This window comes from Jaculus jaculus, chromosome 7, assembly GCF_020740685.1.
Source record: "Jaculus jaculus isolate mJacJac1 chromosome 7, mJacJac1.mat.Y.cur, whole genome shotgun sequence".
Taxonomy (NCBI): domain Eukaryota; kingdom Metazoa; phylum Chordata; class Mammalia; order Rodentia; family Dipodidae; genus Jaculus; species Jaculus jaculus.
In genome coordinates this window covers 136648339-136673953 of record NC_059108.1, presented here as the reverse complement: position 1 = coordinate 136673953, position 25615 = coordinate 136648339, and the positions used below count along the sequence as shown (strand labels likewise).

Here is a 25615-nt window from a genome sequence, read left to right as displayed (position 1 = left end):
TTAGGCTTCACAGGCAAGCGCTTAACCGCTAAGCCATCTCTCCAGCCCATGACTGACTTTTTAAAGAGACCTTTGTGTCAGTTGCCACATCATTACGGGGACACAGTACCTGACTAGAAGCCGCTTGAAGAAGGAGAGGGTTTATGATCTGCTGACAGTGTAATGGCCTGAGCAGGAAGCCAGTGTCGCCCCATCACAGCAGGAAGGAGGATAGCGAGGGATCCTGCTCAGTATGCTTTCTCCTTTCCACAGAGTTCAGGTCCCCCATCTCATGGAATGATACCACCCACAGTGAGGGTGAGTTTTCCCATGGTGATTCCAAATCCTGTCAAGTTGAACAACCAGAGATGAACCATTAGCTTTTAAGTAGAATTGCAATAAAATGAAACCTAGGAGTGAGTGAGGACAGATTTCAGATCCAGATTTGATGATCCACAAAGGTGACTTGGAGACCTTGTTTCTGAGGGCCTGCAATAGTGGTTAATGCGCAGGAAGTGCTGAGAACCTGGGGGCAAAAGTAAACACTGCTGTCCTTACTGCTTCCCTTTCCGGGGCTCTGCCTCCCTAGAACATGCCTTTGTCCGAGTTGGGGGTCCTTTTCCCTCTTACTTTCTGTTCACTGAGAGCCAGACAGCACGCCATTGCCCCTTAGGTAGAAGGGGAATAGAATCTTAAGTGACACAGAGGCGGTTGTACTAGTTAATTCTGTGTCACGATGACTGAATCGCCTGACAAGAACAACTTAAGGAGAAAGGGTTTATTTTGGCTCATGGTTCAGAAGGTCCGGTCGTGGATGCTTGGCCCCACTTGTTTGAACAGACCGGGGTCATGGTATATAGCCTTTCAGCGCACCTTTCCAGTGTCTCACTTCCTCCAGCTAGGTTCCACCTCCCAAAGTTTCCACAACCTCTTAAAATACAAACCAGCTGACACTAAGCATTTAAAAGAAGAGGCTGTGGGGCTGGAGAGATGGCTTAGCGGTTAAGCGCTTGCCTGTGAAGCCTAAGGACCCCGGTTCGAGGCTCGGTTCCCCAGGTCCCACGTTAGCCAGATGCACAGGGGGGCGCACGCATCTGGAGTTCGTTTGCAGTGGCTGGAAGCCCTGGTGCGCCCATTCTCTCTCTCTCCCTCTACCTGTCTTTCTCTCTGTGTCTGTCGCTCTCAAATAAATAAATAAAAAATTAAAAAAAAAAAAGAAGAGGCTGTGGGGAACTTTTCATTCAATCTGTAATGGTAATCTGTCTCCTTTAAGTCACTGCAAAAAACAAAACAAAACAAAACAAACCAGTTCACTCTCTCCCCCTCTCTCTCTCTTTTGGCGTGTGTGTGTGCCCGTGTGCACGCTGCACACCACTGCATACACGTAGGCGGTGGGAGGTCCATCTCAGGTATGGGTCCTCACTTTGCACCTTGTCTGAGTCAGGGTCTCTTGTTGTTCAGGTCATGTGCATCAGGCGAGCTGGCCCCTGGGGATTCCCCTCTCTTTGCTGTCCATCTCACTACAGGAGCCTGCTGGGATTATGGATGCAGATTAGCGGGTCCTTTACATGGGTTCTGTGGCGCTGAACTCTGGTCCTCATGCTTGTTCAGCAAAGCTTTCCTCACTGAGCTGTCTCCCCAGCCCTTCCCTTCCCTCCTTTTTTACATGGATTTTGGAAAGCACGACAGCATGAATGCTAACCCTCAAGACCCTGTGTGTGTGTGTGTGTGTGTGTGTGTGTGTGTGTGTGTGTGTGTACTTTAGGTAAGTGAACTGTTCTGGTCTCACTATCACTTATAAAGGGGTCAAAGCAAACTGCCTAACTGGGAAATTTTTGGGGTATGTAGGAAGTGACACCACACGTTTTCATCAGATTAGGTGCCATGGAAAAGGAAGTTATGACAGACAGGCAAGGGTTTAGCCAACTCTCCAGAGTTGTCCTTGAGAGTCTGTCCTTGATAGGCTCCCAAATGGGAAGACTCGAACGAAAGGCTTTACGTTAAAGCCTGACAAGGGTGGGGGCTGGGCTCTTTGAGTTTTAGCACTGCCGCGGCGGCACAGCTGGCATGATTCATGATGCTGTCACATGCGGTTGTAGTTTGAAATGTCACGTTAAGTAGCTCTAGTTGTTGCCATACTGCTGTGAGGTTACAGTTATAGAGGGGGAGCTCAGAATTTCTATTACCAATTACACTTCTGGTATTAACCATGTCCTTTGTTTATTTAGTCTTGTGTTGTACTGACATCAATTGAGGGCCTTGCTGACCATGAAGGGACTCGCCCTTCTCAGAGCTGGCACATTGCTAGACATAGTTGGCAATTTTCCAGTGAGTGTCTGAAGTAATACATTCAAATATATTTCAAGCCATCCAGCGCCCTTCTTTGCTATTCAACTCCACTGGGATCTCACACTGAGGACCACCATTCCTTTGCTCTAATCACCCCAGGGCCAGGCTCCAGATAACCCACTGAAGTTATTCCAAGTAGCAAATCCTATGCTGGTTTACTCTGTCACACCTGCTCCTTCTAGTCGAAGCCATAGTAACCGGTGCTTGCCTGGTGCGGTCCCTCTTCCTGGGATCTGTGAGTATAAGACACTATCTGTTCACTGGCCATTGTCTCCTAAGCTGTTGGCCTTGACATACCCACATAATCGCGATGCCCACATTTAGGTCTATTTCTTCCTTCTACGGCAGAACTGAGATGACGCAAGTTTCAGAAAGATCTAAAAGCACAACTAGGAATGTGGATGTGGCCAGAACATTATCAAATAAGTTGAACTAGATAAAAAAGCCATTGACAAAAATCTCGGAAGCTGGGACCTGATGTTGTATGAGATATTCACCGGACTTGTGAGAGAGTGAATATGCAAATGGACAGTGGGCAGAACCTTGAACTGATGCAAGCTCTATAGCAATTGGCCCACATTAATCAGCACTTGCTCAGTGATTGTCAGCTTCCCTATTTTTTTAATTTAATTTTTGTTTTTTTGGGTTTTCAAGGGAGAGTCTCACTCTAGCCCAGGTTGACCTGGAATTCACTATGTAGTCTCAGGATGGCCTTGAAATCTTAGTGATCCTCCTACCTCTGCCTCCAAAGTGCTGGGATTAAAGGTGTGTGCCACCATGCCTGGCCAGCTTCACTAATTTTAGCTTTTGCCTTCAACCCATAGCCAGAAAGAGGCAAACATGATTCTCAGAGAAGTCCCATAGGATTCTCTCCTCTAGATAGTCAGCCTTCAGGTTCTCTGTGCTCACTGTCTCCAGGGAGGGGCACTCTAAGCTTGGTTCCTTAATTTTTTTTCACTTTCTTGTCAGTTTTTTTTAAAAGCTTTTTTTCTGATTTATTTTTTATTTATTATTAGAGGCAGGGAGAAGGACACACACACACACAGATAGAGATAGAGAGAGAGAGAGAATGGGCATGTCAGGGTCTCTAGCCCCTGCAAACAAACTCCAGATGCATGTGCCATCAGCATCTGGCTTATTTGGGATCTGGAGAATCAAACCTAGGTCCTTAGGCTTCACAGGCAAGTGCCTTAACTGCTCAGCCATCTCTCCAGCCCCTCAAGTCAGTTTTTGAGTTTCTACCTAACTCACGTGGTAGTGGTTGGCTCCCTTGCTAATAGTAACCACTGAATAAATGATCTATTTGTTCTCAGTCTTTCCATGCTTTCATTTCTGCTTTAATAATCAATCTCTGTTTCCAAAAACTGAATATAATACATTTACCCACCAAACTCATTCTTTTCCCAACTTTCAAACACAGGACAGATTCTATTCCCAGCCCCCACAAAAACTTGTAGGCATATTCCAATACCCACTTCCATACTTGTAGCCCCAAATCCTAATTAGCTCTTAACTTTGGATCTTTGTTCTCAGAAAGTTGCCCTTTCCTCTGTTCCCCAGTGACCTCCACTATTGATCACTGGTACTCAGATGGTAAAGTATACTTAGGTTTTTCATATATCTTGTTTATTTGGCTAGCAAATTCTTTCTTCTTTTCTATTTTAAAATTATTTATTTGTGTGTGTTTGTGTGTGTGTGTATGTCTGCATACATGCACCAGAATCTTTCACAGTTGCAAACAGACACCAGATGCTTGTGCCATTTTTTTTTTTTTTTTTGTGTGTGTGTGTGTGTGTGTGTGTGTGTACATGTCCAACTTACATGAGTGATTTGGGAAGAGAACCTCAGTTAGCTGGATTTTTAGGCAAGCACCTTTAACTGCTGAACCATTTTCATAGCACCAACATTTTCTGAAATACCATTGTTCATACCTCTTCCTCTTTGAAGAGGAAGTAGCTTCTGAACAGAAATTTTGACTACAACTGTACAGTGAAACCCATCAGGCCACAAAGTTCCCATGGCAGACTAGGTAGTCTCCGGTGTGAGATTCGTGTGTTGCGTTTTTGAGAAGCATCCCTAGGTGATTCTGTGTGTCACTTAGAGCAGAAACCCACTTTCAGATCAAACCAAACTTCCTTCCGTCCTTGATAGTCAAGGCTATTGGTCAATTTATCCCACAAATGGGATACTCTTCTCAGCCTTTCTTAAGCCTCTTTAACAGCACCATGGCTGTACTTGTTAAACCCTTTCTTGTCTTGGCTTTGTCCCAGCATGACCATCTCTTTAAGAGGTGAGCCTGGTAAGTTGCAGGTTGAGAACGTGCTCCAGGTGACTTTTGTCTTTCTGATTGGGAGAAACCCACTGCAGAACTTTTTTTTTTTTTTTTTTTTTTTTTTTTTAGCATCTCAAATTGACGCTAAATTTGATGTGCAAAGGAATCACATGGGAGGCTTTCTGATGCAAGGATTCTGGTTGAGAAGATGGTGGTGGTCGGGTGCCTGCAGCAGTTAAGTCCCAAGTGTTGTTAGGTAACATGTGAGTGACCATGGCCGTCCATTGAAATCACCTGGGAAACTACAAACCTCCAAGGCTTGGATCCTTCCGCAGGAAATTCTGATTTAATTAGTGTAGCTGTCTCTCAGGGTATCAGGAGTTTACAGAGCTGCCCAGGTGTCACAGAGCAGTGAGTTGCTGTGGCTGAGAACCGATGTTGTGCAGATGCATGTCTGTGTCTCCTGGGCTGTTCTCCCCACCTGCCTCCTGTCCATTCAATCAGTTTCTACTAAGTTCTGTTTAAAAGATGACTTCCTTTTTTGAATTCATCTTTCTTCAACTACTTCAGTTTATAATGATATAATGCTCTCACTTTGATAGATTTTAGCACTAATGTGCACAATTTATAATGCATTATCATCCAATTGCTTATGGATACCTTTCAAGTTATGAATGTGTCTGTTATGCTTTGAATATGAAATATCCCCTACAGGTTCACTTTTATTTGATTTGACATGGTCTCATGTATCCCACGGTTGCCTAGAACTCGAGATACAAGATGACCTTGAACTTCTAATCCTCTACCACCCCTTTCCCCAGGACTCAGAGCTGGGGTTACAAGTGTGTACCACCATGCACAGTTTACTCCATGCTAGACTTTATGCAGGCTTTGTAAACACCACAAACTCAGCTATGTCCATATTTTGAGTGCTTTTTCCTTCACAGCTGGTGCCATTCTTTTTGGGTGGTTATAAGGCCTGGGTAGAGATAGCAGGTCACCAGAGGGTGGCCTTTGGAAGGTGTAGTCTGACCTCTGGTTCTTCCTGGCTCTCTAATTCCTGGTCGTCTGGGATAAGAATGGATTCTGTCACATACTCCTACTGCTTTGAACTGAGATGTTCTTCCACACCTTCCCTGCTGTGCTGTACTTCAACCCTCAGAAACCATGAGCGAAAATAGTTCTTTCCTCCTGTCAGTTGTTTCTGTCAGATATTGTGATCACAGTGATGAAAAAGAAATTAATATAGTGTCTAGATTGTACTCCAAAACTTTATAGTAGGACTTTGTAGACACACAATAGTACCTCTTCTCCTTCAATGTTTCAAACAATGTTAGAAAATTATCAGAAATTTAGGAATAAGCAAAGAGGTGATAGTGTGTTTGACTTTATTTTCTACTGACTGCTCTGTTTCATCTCTACAGGGGCATAGCCTAACTTACCCAATTTATCCAGTAGAGATGCAAATAATCACTATTTCTGGGAAGAGATTACACCAAAAGTTATAGTTTATTACCAAGTAAGATATTTAGTCAGTTTTGTGAATAGCTCAGGAATCCTATCCTCACATTTATTTATTAAGTTGGATGTATATATCTCACCTGCTCTCTCATTAATTTATGGATTGACTAAGATACTAGACATTTGCATGGATCATAGTGTTTGCTCTCCAAAACTACATCTTACGATACCAAAATGTTTAAATAGTGGTTTAATTAGGGTATGGTGAAATTAATTAGGTTGACAAGGCAAGTGATCAAATTTAGTAACAGAAGTGACAATGCATCCTACAAGTTTAATAGAGAACAATTGATAAATCAAATAATATGTGATAAACCCTAAGTATTAACAATTTCAAACAGGAAAAAGCCATTGATTTAGGTTCTATCACTCATGGACTATGAGAAACACCATTCTCCAGACATTATTTATTTCAGCTGGTGATTTTCTTCAATTAAAAACTGGTGGTTTGGGGCTGGAGAGATGGCTTAGCGGTTAAGCACTTGCCTGTGAAGCCTAAGGACCCTGGTTCGTGGCTCTCGGTTCCCCAGGTCCCATGTTAGCCAGATGCACAAGGGGGCGCACGTGTCTGGAGTTCGTTTGCAGAGGCTGGAAGCCCTGGCGTGCCCATTCTCTCTCCCTCCCTCTATCTGTCTTTCTCTCTGTGTCTGTTGCTCTCAAATAAATAAATAAATAAATAATAAAAAAAAAAACTGGTGGTTTGATTAGTGTATCCCCCATAAACTAAGGTGTTCTGAACGCCAGGTTCTCAGCTGGTGGAGATTTAGGAATTAATGCCTCTTGGAGGCAGTGTATTGTTGTCGGGGGGCTTATGGGTATTATAGCCAGTTTCCCCTTGCCAATGTTTGGAACAATCTCCTGTTGCTGTTGTCCACCTGATGTTGGTGAGGAGGTGATGTCCACCCTCTCATCATGCTGTCACTTTCCTGTGCCCTCATGGAGCTTCCCCTCAAGTCTGTAAGCCAAAATAAACCTTTTCCCCCCCTACAAGTTGCTCTTGGTCTGGTGTTTTCTGCCAGCAATGTGAACCTGCCTGCAACAAAAACAAAGGTTCATAATGGTAGGACAGTTGTGGGGGGAGCTGTGACAATAGAGTCGAACAAGCAGTTCAAATCTTGGCTCTGCCCTTGGTAGCTGTTTCCTGCAAATTGGGGTTAATAAATCCCTCTGAACAGTGTCTGCTGCATAATGAGTCTTCATAAACGTTGGCAATCTTCCTCATGAGCATGTTTACAGGATGAGAAGTGGACAACTGCAGCCTCGATTAGAAACCTGAGTTATGGAGAAAGAGTTAAAATGACTTAATACTGTTTATATAGTGCCATAAAAACACCATCTGCTGGAACTGGCCAGTTAAGCTACCACAAAGTTGACATGCACTAATGCTGTGCTGTAAGGGGAGGCACAAGCAGGAGTCTGCTGTTTCTATCATTATATTATGAGCTGCCATTTCGGGACTAGTCCCCAGTTTACTTATCACGTAACCCAGTTGTTCAACATTTAAAGATTTATTTTGGTCCTTAAATATTTTATACTTCTTCCCAATCTTTTATTGCTACAGTTACAGCTGGAGCAAAAAACAAGCTCAGGTGGTTATTGTGTGGTACATCAGTAGTTCTAGACTTTAGCATTAGGTTGAGCTATGTTTTATGTTAAATTAGACCCAGATGAGTGGATTAATATTAAACTCTCATTTTGTTTGATGAGCCTGGGAGAACAGGCTGAGGTCTAGCTCTTGTTATATTCATCAGTCAGCGAGGAAAAGGCCACTTGCTCTGCAACACACCTTGCCGAGACAGAAGTGAAGAGCAGCCAATTTTGAGCCTTGGAGGGGAGGGCTTGTCTCCAACAAAGCGTGCAGCCGAAGGCTGTCCCAGTGGTAGAAGTGAACTCCGTGATTGCACTGCAGCCTCTCACAACACCTGTGTTCAGGTTCTTGGTACCTGTTAGGCATAATGTTGGGCTGAACCTACATCCTTGGGATATTTGGCTTCATTTGGATAACTAAAGAAGACGAAATATATGTCACAGACACCTGCCAACTTTGAATAATAATAGCATATATATATATATTTAAGAAGACTCACACCCTATTTTTTCTTTGAAAATGTACTTCTTGTGGAAGGGAGAAATGCTTATTTGCAGAGTCTGACAGCCATGGTAGGATCTAAATATTTGCTCATGTTAGTAACTATTTTGCCTCCCAGCCAAATACTAACCAGCCTGACTCTGCTTAGCTTCTGAGATCAGATGAGGTCAGGCATGTTCAGGGTGGTATGCCCTTAATCATGGCAACTTTTTTGTTTCCCATACATGACTGGTTATTGAAATTACCTAGATGTCTATAACTATGGATGCCCAGCTCCTGTGCCCAGGTATTTCCCCACACACTGTTCTCAGATCATGAACTGGATATCAGGACTTTAAAAGGTCCTCAAGAGAGTGGAATGTGCATAAACTCTTGGGGATGCATAGTTAAGGACATTTGGTTGGGGACTTTTTTTTTTTGAAGTGTTAACAGTAGCAAGGATTTCCAATGGTAGAGTCATGGGAAGTAGTCTTCCCCATTCTGTCCTCTATCCTTATTGTTGTTTTCATTTTTGACCAGTTCTACTAATAAGGGGGAGAGACATACGAAATACAGTCATGTGCACCACAAATATCTTTGCCGCATTGACAGACCTTTTAATGTTAATATTGACTGTCAACCTAAAAGAATTAAAATTACTAGCAGGAAGACCTCTGGAAATGTCTGTGAGGGAATTTCTAGATTAGGTTAATTGTGGTGGGAACTCACTCTAAAAGTGGGCAACACCATCTGGTGGGCTGAGGTCCTGGACTGGATAAAAAGGAGAACTAGAGCAGAGCCCCAGCGTTCATTTCTCTTTGCTTCTTGACTGTGGAGGCAATGCGACAAGCTGCCTCTTCCTCCACCATGCCTTCTCATACCATCTTAGTTACTTTCTGTTGCTGTGATGACATGTACGCCAGGGTTGACGTCCATCATGGCGGAGCAGGCACGGTGGCAGGAGTGGGCGGCTGGTCATAACTAATCTACAGTCAGAAAGCAGCTCGAGATGAAAGCTGGTGCGCAGCTTGCCTTCTCCTTTCAGCCAGGGACCTCAGACCAAGGAATGGTGAGGCCCACGGTATGGTGAGGCTTCCTGCCTCAATAACCTAATCTAGAAATTTCCACACACATGTGCTCAGAGGTTTGTTTCCATGATGGTTCAAAATCCCAGTAAGCTGACAATCCAGATTAACTGTGTGTTGTAGTCGGTTTCACATTGCTGAACATGGATGAACATCCAACCAGACATTGTTTATGGCAGGAAGAGAGTTATTTCAGGCTTACAGATCTAGGGGGAACTCCATCTATGGTGGAAGCAGCTCTCTCCCTTTCATAGATCCAAGCAGAGAGGAAAACAACCAGCAGCCAGCAAACACCAAAGAAGCAGCCAGTACAAAACAGCAATAGGCGGGACCCCTAGAGCTCAAACTGCTCCCGTACACCTTTGGGCTAGAATTCAGCTCAGCCCCCAGTGACACCTCCTCCAACCGGGCAGCTGGAAATCCAGGATACAAGTTTTAATAAAACACCTGAATCTGTCAGGGACACACATTCCAAGTACCACACCATCACACCCTCCTTGAGGGACTGTACTATGGGCCAAAGTAAATCCTTCCTCCCTTAAGTTGCTTTTGCCAGGTATTTTGTCCCAGCAATGAGGAAAGTAATATAGACATGTTATAGTGATGATGTGGTCCTATAAGGTTGTAATAGGGCTGAAAAATTTGTATCTCTTAGGGTTAGCGTAGGAATCATAATGTCACACTGTGACATGTTATGTGTGTGTTTGTGGTGATAATGGTATAAAAATAAATGTAATATTAGTCACATGAATGGATAGCATATGACCATATACACAGGACATAGTACTTGATAACACCCAATGATGTTACTGGTTTATGTGATTTACTATACATTGTTGTTATTTTATTTTATTTTTTTGGTCTTTCAAGGTAGGGTCTCACTCTGGCCCAGGCTGACCTGGAATTAACTATGTAGTCTCAGGGTGGCCTTGAACTCACAGCGATCCTCTTACCTCTGCCTCCTGAGTGCCCAGCTTTGTTGCTATTTTAGAGTATATCCCTACTTACAAGAAAAGTTTACTATATATACAATACATTGTCATACAGGCAGCAGACTCTTATCTCATGTTTAGTACATGTTGAAAGCATCATTTCGTTTTGTATTTATTTCATCCCATGTTGCTCTGCCCATCATGTTTTTAGAAGCAGTAGGCTATAGCTCGGTCAGTGGGTGGCTATACAATTTAGGTTTGTGTAAGTATGCTGTGAGGTTAGCACAACAAGGAATTTAACCAATGATGCATCTCTTAGAATGTCCCCCTGCTGTTAGGTGGCATGTAACCATGATTGAACAGCCCACTGGCAGCATTTTTGGCACGATTCCACCCTCACCTCTAGCCAATAGCACACTAGCTCAGATCATTACCTTCCAGCCGCAATGATACTTGGTATATCCCAGAAGAGAATAATTAAATGAACATAAGGCTGTAGTTTTGAAAGACAACAAGAACAAATTCATCTTTTTGTAATTTCTAGTTTGGAGAAACAGTTTTCTAATCAGTGAATTGTGGTTTAAGGCTTCCACTGGCCTTTGAATCACAGTAGAGAAAGGATCCTATAAATTGTGAATGAATAGAATAGAGACCTGTGCGACGTGGCTGGGGGGCCGTATATTGTTGAACTTCCACATTGTTCCCTGACTTTTCACGATGTCCAGCCAGTGTTGATGGTTGGGAAGGACAAAGGGTTGACAGTATATCCTGGGTTCCCTGCATCACTTCTGGTGACTCAGCTTTAAATTCTGCTGTGGGACCAACTCCACTTGAAGATGTATGGATCCTATGGTGACATTTACATGGCTGTTTTGTGGAAGCAGCTGTTGCCTGTGGGGAGCAAGACTGGCTTCTCAGATGTCACAGCTGCCTCTCCATCTGCCTGGTGAGGAAGCAGGAATAAGCAAGAAACAGTAAATGTGAAAAATAGGACCTGCACACAAACCGCTGAAAAGAGGAGAGGCGATTGGTGAGAAGGCAATCGGGGCTTTTGTAATTCAACCAGCAAGAGCTCATTCTCTCAGTGTCTTTGGCACTAATGATAAAAGTCATGTCCTACAATGACACTAATGGAAGAGAAATGAAGTAATGAGAAAAGACATTAGGCAAGCCTGCATTCCTGCCAGATACTTGGTTCCCGGGGCCCCTAGCAGAGCCTAGAGCCTCCTGTTCATCTGACTACATTGCTTGTGAAACTACTTTCTTTTCAACAGTCCTTCTCATGCCCTGAAATGTTAGGATAATTTCAGTTTATTTCTGGAGGCACAAGGATATTCATGGACACGTTAGCTATTTGAGCAATTCTGGGAGGATAGTAGGTGAGTTGCAAAAACATATTAGTCTTCTAAGCTGCCATAGCAAATGACCACCAACTGGGTGGCTTCAAACAACAGAAGTAAGTTCTTAACCTGGCATGGGGCACATGACTTTAATCCCAGTGTTTGGGAGGCTGAGGTAGGAGGATCACTGTGAGTTCAAGGCCAGCCTGGGGATACAAAGTAGATTCCAGGTCAGAGTGGACTAGAGTGAGACCCTACTTTGACCCCTTCTCCCCAGTGAAATAAATTCTTTTTTTTTTTAATACACCAAGGGAAGTTTATTTTTATTTATTTATTTATTTATTTTTTGTTTTTTTTTTAAATTTTCTTTTTTTAAAATTTAATTTATTAGTTTTCTTTTCAGCAAATACAGGCAGTTTGGTACCATTGTTTAGGCTCATCTATGATCTAACCCCTCCAATTGGACCCTCCTTGTTGATGTAAATGGGTCGTGCATTGTGGAGTTAGCCCCCAGTTATTGGTATGATAAATGTCTCTGCAAATCATGACCCAACATGTGACTCTGACATTCTTTCCACCCCCTCTTCCGCAAAATTTCCCTGAGCCATGTTGGGTTCATTTTTGGTCTGCTTCAGTGCTGAGGTGTTGGAGGCCTCTGAGTCTCTGGCTCTCTGATTTGGTAGGAGTTGATTTTTCTCTGCGTTGGTCTCCTTCCCCTTTGTGCTGGTATCCGGTTCACAGGAAAACATCACCCTTGCTTGTTTTGTCAATTGTCCTTAGTTTCAGTTGGGCCCCTTTTGAGGTATGTTGGGGCAGCTCTCTCCTTAGGATCTGCATCTATCTGAAAAAGAGAAGCAGATTCTCCAACAGAGAGTAAGTTAGCACCCGAAAAATTAAGATAAAACTTACTTTTTTGATAGACAGTTTGATAGGTGTAGGTCCTCTTGTACCCCATGATTGATGGTAGCTTGATATTGTAACGTGGGCTTGTGAATGACATGGCTGGAAGCCAGGAGAGAGTCAGTCCCCAGACAGTCAGCGTGTCTAGTGCCAGAAGGTGCTACATGGGCAACTGGGGGAAATGACCAATATCTGTCCAAGCAACTCATTGTCTAACTTAATTAGCACAAATAACTTGATGTGATGCCCACACAAGTGCAATAGTGGCACACAGCCATCGTGAGGAACCAACTGCTCTTGATTTGGCTAACTGATCCCCTCAGTGGTAGGAGACCCATAGCTGGAGCTGGGAAACAAGTCAGAACCATACCCAAACACAAGCCCACTCTACAATATCATGAAATAAATTCTTTCACAGTTCTAGAGGTTAGAAAATCAAAATTGAAAGGCCAGTGGGGTCACGCTCATTCTGAAGGCTTTAGGGAAGAATCCGTCATGCCTTCTCCTGATGGAGCCTCCAGACGGGGTTTGGCATTCCACTGGCTTATAGTGGATTCACTTTCACGTGTGACCCCAGCACCATCATGTTCCTTTCTTCACTGTGTTTTTCTGTATGCTCTCTTATTATCACACCAGTCATGCATTTAATCACATCTTGAGCTAAGATTGCTTATTTATTGGAAATGCCTAGGAAGGGGACCTTTAAATACCTTTAAAATACCTGTTTTGCACTTACCCAATTTAACCTATGCTGACTTTACTATCTGTTGGAGAACCTGTTTTTCTCTTCCAGAATGTAGCAAGACCCTAGGAGATAATCCACCCCTTGTATCACAGTCAAGGCCCAGGCAAAACCACAGAGGATATGGAGAGATGAGCAAGAGTGCTGCTTCCATGGTGAGCCTGATGAGCAGCGCCAGGGTGCAGGAGACAGATGCCGAGGACACTCAGCACCTACCAAAGCAGAGATCCAGAGGCTCCTGAGCTCGCCACTGAAGTAGACTTAAATCACAACCATCAAGATTTAGGGAATTTTGTGGAAGAGGTAGTGGAAAGATTTTAAATCACAGGTTGGGATATTATGCCTAGAGGCACTCCCTCCCCTCAATAAATGACTGCTGCTTCCCCAATGCATAATTTATAATCCCATGGGGAATACCAGCAACCTTACTGAGGAGGGTCTCCTGCAGAATGGGGGCAGGGAGAAGGGAAAAGATGGTACCAACACGTGATATAAAAAACAAAATAGGGGCTATAGAGATGGCTTAGCAGTTAAGCACTTGCCTGTGAAGCTTAAGGATTCTGGTTCAAGGCTCAATTTCCTAGGACCCATGTAAGCCAGATACACAAAGTGGTGCATGCATCTGGAGTTCGTTTGCAGTGGCTGGAGGCCCTGGCGAACCCCTTATCTCTCTCTCTCTCTGTCTGTCTGTCGCTCTCAACTTACTAAATAAAAATAAAAAACAGTAAAAAACAAAATGCCTGTTTGGCCTCAAACCCAGGTATTTTGCTTACTCAACTTGCAGTGGGACCTGATCAATGTAAAAACTATGTGTGTGTGTGTGTGTGTGTGTGTGCACATGCATGTGTGTGTGTTTGCAGGGTGGTGGTCTGCAAGTGCAATGTCCTGTGTAGACTTGTGTTTCAATGCTTGGCCCCCAGTTGGTGGCACTATTTGGGAAATTTGTGGAACCTTTAGGAGGTTGAGCCTTGCTAGAGGAAGGGTGCAACAAGGGCCCGGCCTTGAGATGTTACAGTCCATCCCACTTGGTGTTCTTGTGCTTTTCTACTTCTTCTTTTAAAAAATATTTCATTTTTATTTATTTGACAAAGAAAGAGAGAGAGTGAGAGTGAGAGAGAGAATGGGCACGCCAGGGCCTCCAGCCACTATAGACAAACTCCAGACATGTGCGCCCCCTTGTACATCTGGCTAATGTGGGTCCTGGGGAACTGAAACTGCGTCCTTTGGCTTTGCAGGCAACCCCTGTTTAATGTTGAGAGCTAGATTCCACCCCAGACCTCTGTTTAATGTTGAGAACTAGTTCACACCCCGGACCCCTGTTTAACGTTGAGAGCTAGTTCACACCCCAGATCCCTACCCCGTAGTAATTCTGTGCCTGTGGGCAGGTTACTTCTTGACTTGCAGGTAAGTTTATTAACACCCACCTTAATGTGTTATTGTTACAATTGGATTGTTATGAGGCCTAATCAATGCTGGTTTGCATTCTCTTCTATTCCAGATGATGACTTTGTGTCCTTTTGATAAGTTCTGTCTTTGTGAATTATGTGTCACTGTTATTTATCTTTTAAATGACAATTAAATGATTACAGCTGTAAATAATGGCTGAATTTTCTGAAGGCTCTAATATGTGTTGTGAACCTCACAGGGATTTTGGTGCATATACTTTTATTCATTTTCATAGCTTCATTTCCTTATTTATAATAAGGGATTCATTTTACATATAATGTGTGTAATAGATATATTGATGGCATATTTATATTAAGGGGCATAAATAATTATGAGTATATATATACATATATATAATTGATCTCACTTAACAAATGTGGAAATTAAAGCTCAGTGACAGAAAGAAATTAACCAAAGAGAACACAACTCTTAATGTTAGAAACTACTTTTAAGCACATTGTGTATTACAGTTCTCCCAAGTTACTTATGGCCTATGTGAGAACAGGGCCCTGTGTCAGATGGGACCAGTGATCATGACTCCATGCACACACTTAGGAACAACTCTCATCTAACAGCTCAAATTAGGATTACTAACAGTCTTCAAGGAGTTTAGCATGCCTTTGTGTCACAAATATACCGTCAATATTTTCATTTTCTAATGTGATTGATCAAAAATGAGAGCTAACTAAGAAGAGCTGGACAGGTAACATGCCATTCATGTCTTGTGAGGAAGAACAATATTTGACTCACTGTTTCTGATATGTTTTGGGACAAAGATATAGCCATGTTTAGGATAATATGGAGATAATTATGGTAAAATAATCTATACATCCATCAAGCTGGAGAAGCATTAAGAAAAAGAGAAGAGAAGAGAAGAAAGGGCCACATTAGGGGGAAAAAGTCAAATCAGTGTCTTCATCTCGGCACAAAGTTTCATAGCCCAGCTCTTAACTATTAAAGATACATATTATAAATTTATGGTCTTATATAATAAAATACCAAGACCAGACATCTGCTCTATGTCTATATCTATAAACCAATGAAAAGGAAACTATGGGGCTGGAGAGATGGCTCAGCAGTTAAGGCATTTGCTTGCAAAGCCTAATCATGGCCCAGGTTCCCCAGTACCTATATAAGGCCAGACGTACAAAGTGGCAAATGCGGGGGTATAGCTCAGTGGTAGAGCATTTGACTGCAAAGTGGCAAATGCATCTGGAATTTACAGCACCCATTCTCTCTCTTCCTTGTAAATAAATATTAAATAAAATATTAAAAAGGGAATTATGGGGCTGGAAAGATGGATTATCAGTTAAGGCAGTTTCCTGTGAAGCCTAAGGACCCAGGTTCAATTCCCCAGTACCCATGTAAGCCAAATGCACATGGTGGCACATGAATCTCAAGTTCGTTTGCTGTGGCTAGGGGTCCTGGCATGCCCATTCTCTCTTTCTTTCTCTCTCTCAAATAAATAAATTAAAATAATAAAAAGGAAATTATGAATGAATTTATATTTTACATGCCTCTTGGAATAAATATATTAAAAGAATGTTGGAGAGGGAAGTGGATTAAATCAGAATCAAATTATCCTAATTGTATTAGAAGTGAAAGACATCCTCACACTGGAGGGGATGAGGAAAACAAAAACTAACCTATGCAACTTTGGAAAAATGGCATTTTGACTGGATATTATTACAAATAAGATGAGCTGTAAGCAAAATGCTATTATCCTTCATATTTTTTGTCATAGAAGTATGGCTTAGCAATCTGTAACTAAAAAGTATGACCATACTAAGGCTAAACAGATGTGAATGTATTGTAGATAATGAGAAAAGAGGCTGAGATGAATCTTGTGGTGTTGGGTTGGTATTGGAAGTATCAGTGGGAGCATAATTTTTTAAAATTTATTTATTTGCAAACAGGGAGAGAGAAATGGAGAGAGAGTGGGAAAGAGAGAGAGAGAGAGAGAGAGAGAGAGAGAGAGAGAGAGAGAGAGAATGAGAGAGAGAGAGAGAGAGAAAGAATGGAAGTGCCAGGACCTCCTGCCACTGCAAAAGAACTCCAGATGCATGTGCCATTTTGTGCATCTGGCTTAACATGGGTACTGGGGAATTGAAACCAGGATGCCAGTCTTTGCAAGCTAATCCCTTTAACTGCTGAGGTACTTCTCCTGCCCAGTTTTTACATGTAAAAATATGTGTTTAGGCAAATCTAGGAAGAAATAAATATACGTGGGTGTGTATGCATGGGTTTGCGTGTGGCTTCTATTTCTCAACGACCTCTACTTAGAGGACTGAGCCACAGTAGCACTGCAGTAGCTGTGCCTATCCACGTGTTGCTTTTGTTCTCGTTGTTTGACAGGAAGCGCTAGGCCTCCTCACAGGAGACATGACTCCTTCCCGGATGGGATGAGCCTGGAGCATATTACACTCTCAGAAAGTAAACAAGCTCTCAAAAGAAATGAAAAGATGAGACAATGTCAAGCAGAAAGAGAAGCCAGCCTAATAGAGCTCCCAACAGATAAAGTGGACACTTGTATTGTGATCAGCACATTAAAGAACATTAACATTTGATCATAACCCAAGGAACAAGACAATCACGTGTCCAAACAAATTTAGATAATTGAATAAATAAATGGCAGAAGAAACATCTCTTCTTTATAGCCACCTTTTTCACATATGTAGATAGATATTTTGGGGTGTGTGCAATGTAGATAGATATTTTGGGGGGTGGGTCAAGCCTAGGGCCTGGTGCATGCTAGACAAACACCCTTTCAACCCTGAGCTATATTCCAGCCCCATCTTTTCTTTATTGAAGAATTTCACTTAGTAAACTTAGAATAAATGGGGGATATACCAAATCATCATTAGGTAACATCATACTAATAATTCTTGCAAGGAAGATCTACATATGGATTTTAAAATCCATGGGCAAATGTTTGAGGAAAAACAATTCTAACTGACTAATATGCTCATGCATGCACTCAAATATCTGCCTCAATTTGTTTATCAGTTATCAATGGAAAATAACTGTAGTACATAAACCTACAGGGTAGTGCTTTAGCCATGTAAGCAAAGTTGACATCCCGAGTCACGCAACAGGAAGTGGACAGTGGGCCAAGGGGCCTTGACTGCTGAACAGCTTTCATCACCTTTTCATTGGTTTTTCATCTCTCTGCGATTTCTGCTTTAACAAATTCATTCTTAAATATCAGACCAGGTTCATTTAAAAGTACCATTTTGGTTTCACCCCTCCCTCTCATTTCCTTATCAACTTTCTCATTACGCCTCAAATGTTAGTGGGCACCTCAGGTGTCTATTGCATTGCTTACAAATTCCCAAGGCCTCCTAATTTTATTTTTTTATAGTTTAATGTATTTTAATAACAAACTTACGGGAACAGCACGGAAGACAGACAACATTAAAAACATGTTCTTGCATGTAGGATAACTCAGAAAAGTATCGTGGATGGATGGAATCTACTGTATAATAAAAATGTTACAAACACCATTTAGTTGCCATCAATAAGAAATTTACTTAAAAAAAAATCCAAATGCTGGCTGGCATTGTCCAGAAAAATTTAACAGGTTTATTTATAATTGTTATAAAGTTGAACTGTTGAAACTTGTTCACTGAAACATTTTGACTTGCATTAATGCTTTACATCACCGCATTTATATTAAAAATCCACACACAAATGAAAATGAAGAAACTGCCAATACCTGATTCCTGTCCCCTAGTTGTCCACTTGCAATCATATACTTAGGTTCTGACCCCATGGAAAAAAATATCTAACATTCAGAACTACCAATAACAGGAACAGAAAAAAAAAATTTTTTTTGAGAATGAAATGCTTTTCATCATAGTGGACTCTTAAGCCTGCTCTCCACGTATGCGGCGGGCTAGCTGGATATCTTTTGGCATAACCATTACACGTTTGGCATGGATAGCACACAGGTTGGTATCTTAAAGAAGGCCAACCAGATAGGCCTCACTTGCCTCCTGCAAAGCACCAATAGCTGCACTTTGAAAGTGCAGATCTCTTTTGAAGTCCTGAGCAATTTATCGCACCAGACGCTTGAAGGGCAGTTTGCGAATCAGAAGTTCAGTGGACTTCTGATAGCGCCTGGTTTCACCGAGTGCCACAGTACCAGGCCTGTGACGATGAGGTTTCTTCACCCCTCCAGTAGAGGGCGCACTCTTGCGAGCCGCTTTCGTAGCCAGTTGTTTCCTGGGTGCTTAACCACACCAGTGGATTTGCGGGCAGTCTGCTCTGTAGGAGCCCTGGTTTAAAGACCTCCTCAGCTAGCCCTCTTCTTGTAGGGCTGCAAGCTCGGCGAGCTAGAAGGCGGCGCTGGCGTTAGAGAGCGAACCTCCTAATTCTTGTTATGGGAGCTTTTTGCCCTCTACTGCTTCTTCTGTGGGAACATCATCTTCCCATTCTTGTGGACTACCCTTTAGTCTCCTTCAGAGGACATCCCGGAGAGGCCCCCATGGCTTCCCATGCTTTCTTCTCTTGAAACAAATTGTCCATTTACTTACCCAGCTCCTGTCTCACCCTCGCTTGGCAGTACAAAATAACTTACTTTACTTCTTGCTATCTTTAAAAAATTATGTTTGTGTGTGTGTGTATGGGTGTATATGTGTGTGCAGTTGCATGTGTGTGTGGTACATGTGTGTATGTGGGTGCATGCATGAATGTGTGTGTGCATGTGGGTGTGTGTGGGGGAAGCATGTGTGTGTGAGTCCATGTGTGGAGGCCATAGGTGGATGCCAGATGTCTTCCTTAGTTGTTCTCTACCTTAGTTTTTCGAGACAGCATCTCTTGCTAACCCTGGAGCTCACCAGTTCAGCTAGACTAGCTAGCTAGCAAGCCCTAGGGATTTTCTAGACTCTGCCTCCCCAGTGCTGGGATTACAGATGCAAGATGCCATGCTCAGCATTTACATGGGTGCTGAGGAGCCAAACTCAGGTTCTCATTCTTGTGTGGCAAGCACTTTACCCACTGAATCTTCTCTCAGCCCCTTTACATTGCTTTTTGATTACAGGTTCTTAAATTTCAGTGTGCATAGGAATCATCCAACTTGTTAAAAATTCAGATCCCAGGAATACAAATCGCCTACTGGTTTATCCACCCTCTGTTTCAACCCCTCCCTGCCCCCATGCGCATTACTAGCATGATGTCACTCCACGAGCACTTCAGGGGTTAAAGATTCCCAGTACTGATCTCCAGTGTATGGAACAGGAGTCTCTGACCAGAAGTTCCTCATTTGTCACAATATCTCCAAATTGTGCTTGGAACAGTACATGGTGGAATCGCTTGCATCCTGCAAAATCTGACATGCCTGTTCTGCAGCCAAAAAAGGGGACACATAGGAATGTCTCCATGTCAAGCAACAAAATTATGACTCCAGCTTTTGCCAAGTGGGAAAGGATTTCTAACCACTTGGAGAGAGGAGGAAAGTTACTTTGTCGAGAAACTGGAGACAGTCTCCAAGCGCCAGTGAACTGCGGATCACTTCATCGGCTGAAACTGCTGAGTGGCTCCTGTCCTCATCTACTTAAGGAGTAAGGGACCGCCAGCCAAGCCACATGGTTAACGGGAAGACAAATACAGGCAGCAGTAATTGATGGTTTACTCCATCCAGGACCTTTAAGCCACGCAAGAGAGATGACCCTTGCTTATTGATTATCATCTGACAGCTTTAAATTATCCTCCATGTCAGGGGGTACAGACTGAGAGGAACTGGGGAGAAAAGGGGCTTAAGGAAGGTCAATGGGTCATCTGACAAGTTAAAGGCATCAAGCCCAGGCACATGGCTTCCTTTCAAGTTCACTTATAAGAAGGAGAGAAGAAATGAAATGGGCTTCTAATTATTTAAATTGGACCCACACTCTGCTGAGCAGTACATTAGCTAGCATCCATCCTCCATGTGGGCTGTCGGGTAGGCCAGGAGAAAGAGATTAAACATGTCAGCAATAGGTGTGGAAGTAATTGGGGGCAGTAATTGGGAGAAGTCCAGGCGCTAGATTGTGGCTGCTGTCTGGTTCTCTCTTTCAAAATCTAAATGCACATGAACATGTTGATGGCCTTATCTAAACTGGATAGAACTTATTAACAATAGGAATAATTGCAAAAGTGACTTGCATTTAATCAGATAAGCCACTGCCTGGTGCTAGAGTGACCTTATGAAGTGGACGGGTTATTCTTGTTTCCATGCAAAAGTCTCTCATTTTTAGTTAAAAAAAATCAAAAAAGTTTTCAGTTGAATCCAAGGTTAGGTCTAGTGTTGATTTTACAATTTGACAATATGTATTTCCCCAGTTTTTACTGATATGTATTTACCAAGTTTTAAAGTAACTGCAAATGTGCTTATCATTTATTTGAGACTATCTGGCATATTGTCTCCTGTACAAATATTAAATAAAATTAGTTTAATATGAATCTTTTTAAATAAAATTCTGAGGAGGATAACTTTCTCCTATGTAGCTCCCAATTTAAGCATTTGTTTTAAAATGTACATTTGTACCCAAAGGACTTGATGTCCTACTACAAAGACCCTTGACATCCATACTCGTGGCTGTACCATTCACAAGAGCTAGGAAATGGATCCACTTTGACGTCCATCTGCTGATGACTGGGCAATGAAACCGTGGTACATAGACACAATGGCATTTTATTCAGGTTTAAGAGAAATGAAATTATGCATCTTTTTGCATGGGATTGAAAGAAAATTATACCAAGTGAGGTAATCCAGGCCCAGAAAAACAAAAGGTGTAAGTTCTCTCTCTGTGCAGATCCTAACTTCTATTATTTGTATATAAGTAAATAAGGGGGTGTGGGAGTGAGCACAGTGAATCAAGATAGGAGAACAAGAGACGGGAACAAGAGATGGATGAGGGAGGTAAGAAACGAATGTCAGCATGTAGTAGAAAGCAGAAGGGAGGCCATGGTGGGAGGTTGGCACACACATGGAGAGGAGGGAGGAAAGAGGAAGAAAGGAAACAAAAAGCAAAATTTGTTTGAAATACAGCATAAGAAAACCCAATTCTTTGCATGTTAGTACAATAAATTATTTTTAATTTTTTTGTTCATTTTTATTTATTTGAGAGTGACAGAGAGAGAGAGAGAGAGAGAGAGAGAGAGAGAGAGAGAGAGAGAGCGCACACACACACACACACACACACACACACACACAAAGGAACTTGACCTCCCCCCAAAGTACATATGTAGTTATTTATCAGAAGTTTCGGCTACACTTTTCAAAGTGTTTAAAAGTCTTACATAATGTGAGTAAAAAGCAGTCTGCTGTGGGCTGGGGAGGTGGCTCCGTGGAGAAAGCATGAGCACTGGGGTCTCCTTCCCCAGCACCCACGTGAAGCTGGACGCTGTGGCAGGCGTTCGTAATCCCAGTGCACCTGTGGGGAGACAGGGGAGTCTCCTGCAAGCTTACAGGACAGCCAGCCTGGTCACACAGCAGCGAACCATGAGAGATGCTGCCTCTCAAGAGGAGTGGAAACCAAAGACTGACTCCTGAGCTTGTCTTTTGACTTCCACATGCATGCTGGGGTACATGTGTCTGCACTCATGTGAACACACACACGCACACACCCCCTAAGTACATCTATCTTGTGTTAAAGAAGTTTCAAGCACTAAGACTCAGGCAGAAAGAGGAAGTGTTTTGGGTTCTGGGAGGATCTTGCTGGCTAAAACATACAGGGATGCTTCAGCCCTGTGCTTATGATGATGGTCTTCTGGGATGGGCTGAAACTTTCTAGAAACAATTTGAGACTGTATTCATAATATCAAAGTCCTCCCTCAGGTCAGGACCACTATTGTTAGCCTTGTTTGTTTGAGGAGGAATGAAACTCAGAGAGCTTGTGATGGATGCAAAGTCTGATTGTGGAGGTATACTTTTTCTACTCATGGTCTGTCTTGCCTTTTATTCCTTCCTCTCTTCCACCTTCTCTGCATTAAACATCTACCATGTTGCCGTGTGTTGTACAAACACCTAGGATTTGCCCACACATCCTCAGAACCTTGCATATAAACAAGATTCTTGCTGTAGAGAAGCCTACACAAAGGGACACACACAAAATCAGCGAGGGACACTAGTTGTTATGGAAGCTGAGGTATGTTTACAGAGAGGGGTGTGAGAGTCAGCTAGCCATGTGACCAAGATTAGAGCAGGGTTTTGATGCACCAGGAAAACTTTCACTGGATAGTAAGATCCTAGCAGTATCTAAAATAAGAGTGGGCACAGATAAACCTAAAATTAGCTGTATTATTATTATTATTTTTGCAAAGTGTATTTCCATGAGAAACTCTGCAGATAGGAGTTTCTGTGGCCAAATAATTTTGTGAAATACAGCAGTACTATATTGAGGTTTTTATTCTTACTGAACTGTTGAAGAAAAGAAACTTACTTAAATTGTACCATCTAGCCAAAGCATGGGATTATAATGCTTAAAATAATTTCCCGAGTAAAAAATTCAAACTTTGATAGTATAACATAGGTCTCTGGAAAACACAGATTTAGACCCAAGGTCTGGTAGATCTTGGCAGGTGGCTGGGCTTTGGTGCAGGGAGGCCGGCCCCACTCAGGTGGCCTAAAGCAGAGGAACGGATCACTGACAATGCTGTAATGCTGTTGATTCTCACGCAACATGGAGCCCCCTGGAGAAGAGCTTGGCTGTCTCAGAGCGAAGCAGGAGGGGGAGGAGGAAGAAAGCCGGAGGATAGCCTCAGGCTTGTAGCTTCCACCTGGCAGCAAGTCTAACTCGTAGGTACGGAAATGGAGCCCTGGCCCTGGGATGAAGGTGCAGTGGTTGCTGGGGTCGGGCAGTGAGTGTGCAGTGCTCCTCCAAGTTCTACTTACTGTTCCTTCAGATGATGCTTACAGCTCCTGTACTGACTTGATTGGAAAACAACCTGCTTCTTTTGTCATCTGGGGACAGCAATGTCCCTTTATTTCCACATTTGTCTACCTCCCACTTCTGTGGTCAGCTCAAACAAAATCATTTTGGAAAGGTATTACTCTTTGCCAGAGCTAAATCAGACCACCGTGTCTCACTATGCCAGATCCTCTCATATGACATATTTGCCACCTGCCCCCCACCTGGGAGGAACTTTGTCCACACTTTGAACCCAGCATGGTGCTTGGTGCACGTTAGGGCCTCGGCATCTGTTGAGTAGAATTGCGAATGCCAGATTTTCCAAGAAATGGACACCTTGTTTGTGTCATTCTTGGGTGAACATGCAGACTGGGGTGGTTTTAGTGTAGTATTTGTGATTAAGTGTCATACTTAATTTCCTAGCTAGAAGTTGCTGTTAGGGAAGCTTGTGGAGCATTTTGGGAGGTGTGTCACTGGGGGCAGACCTTGTGGTTTTAGAGCCAAGCTCTGCTGGCTGTAGTGAGCTCATTTTCTCAACTTCCTCCTTGCTGCTGTGGTGATGGGACACCTGGCTGTCTGCTCCTGCCATACTTTCCCCACCATGATGAGACTTCCCTTTGAATTTGTAAACTAGACATCAACCCTTTTCTTTCATAAGCTGCTTCAGGTTGGTTGCTTTGTCTAATCAATGAGAAGTTAATTGCTATACAGATCAAGGAAAGGGCAGGACAGAAAAAAGAACTAAACTAGATTATTTTAAAACATGTATTCTACATTTTTATTGAAACACCTCTTTTAGGGCTTACAATAGTCGTCATGGATAGACAGTCGGATTCTATAATCATTGTCACTCAGCAGGTGATTTAAAAACAAACCAACAAACAAATAAAACAAGGTCAGAGAGGCATCCCTTATCCTTGATCACCCAGGCACTAAGCACAGATTTGGCATAAGCACGTGATCTCTTAATTTGAGCCACAGCTCCATCCATCATTGTAGAGTCACAGAGAGGATATTGACCTCAGGATCAGGAGATTGGAATCTATTGCTGATCCTGTCATTAATTAGTTTTAGATTGTTGTTATCTACTACCTGACTACGGAGAAGCCATGGGTTACCATAATTTTTTTCTGTTTGCGTGACCTACATTAGGATTTCTTCCTGCAGCTGACAAAGTCACATCACACGGAGAATGGTCTTTTGAAGGCTGATGACTCCCACCTTCACTGGGTCTGCGTGGGTGAAATATGTGACTCAGATTTAAGAATAGCAAGTGTGCTTTATTTTCTTTTCTTTAGGAAATTTTTCACTCACTAGATGGCACTGTTGTATTAGTTTTATCTGTTTTCTGGTCCCATTTTTAAAAATTCCTGTGATAACTGTCTTACTATCCAGAGTGTCCTCCAGGTTTTGGGATGAGGGCAGTGTGGGAAAGAGGTAAATGTTTTCTATGCACTTTGCTACTTTAAACGCTCGTCTAAACTTGAGGATGACCATGAAAGAGTTTTTGCAGCAATACGTTATTGGTTGAAATGGTTTCATTGACAGACTGAAAAATGATGTCTTGCTGGTGATTATGAGATCAAAGTAATGATCTTGTGGTTACAGAAACTCTGTGGTGGCGCCAAATGCCGTGGACAATTTCTGGAGGATGCTGGTGAGAGTCAGAGAAGCACAGGTGAGCCTGCGCAGTAGATGATCTTAAGCACTGGTGAGTTCCTCCCTTCAAGCCAGTGTAGTTCGTGCCCTTCCTTGAAAAGCCAGCGTCTCTTGAGACTTTTAAAAATCTCTCTAGTGGTTCTTTTATGTTCCCAGCTCCTCTGGGAGGATTTAGTTTTCAACTGCTTCCTTACCCTTGTTTCTTTCAACTCCCCAGAACCCACGTAAGCCAGATCAGTAAATGGGGTCATTTATTCCCATTACCAATGGGAGCATTTTACTGGAATTGACCCTTTCCAATCCTACAGCTGGAGCCCTTGATAGGCAAGAGGTCATCTTCATGCTGCGACTCCCATGCTTACAGGTCAATGATGCCTCCCAAGTTTGGCCTGACATCTAGGGCTTCCCCAGGTCTGATCACAATCCCCCCTTTT

The 25615-nt window shown here is 42.8% G+C and overlaps 1 pseudogene; it reads right to left on the bottom strand.

The window, feature by feature from the left end:
* Positions 1-18431: 18431 nt before the first annotated feature.
* LOC101596948 lies at positions 18432-23296 on the bottom strand (annotated as a pseudogene).
* Between the last annotated feature and the right edge of the window lie 2319 nt (positions 23297-25615).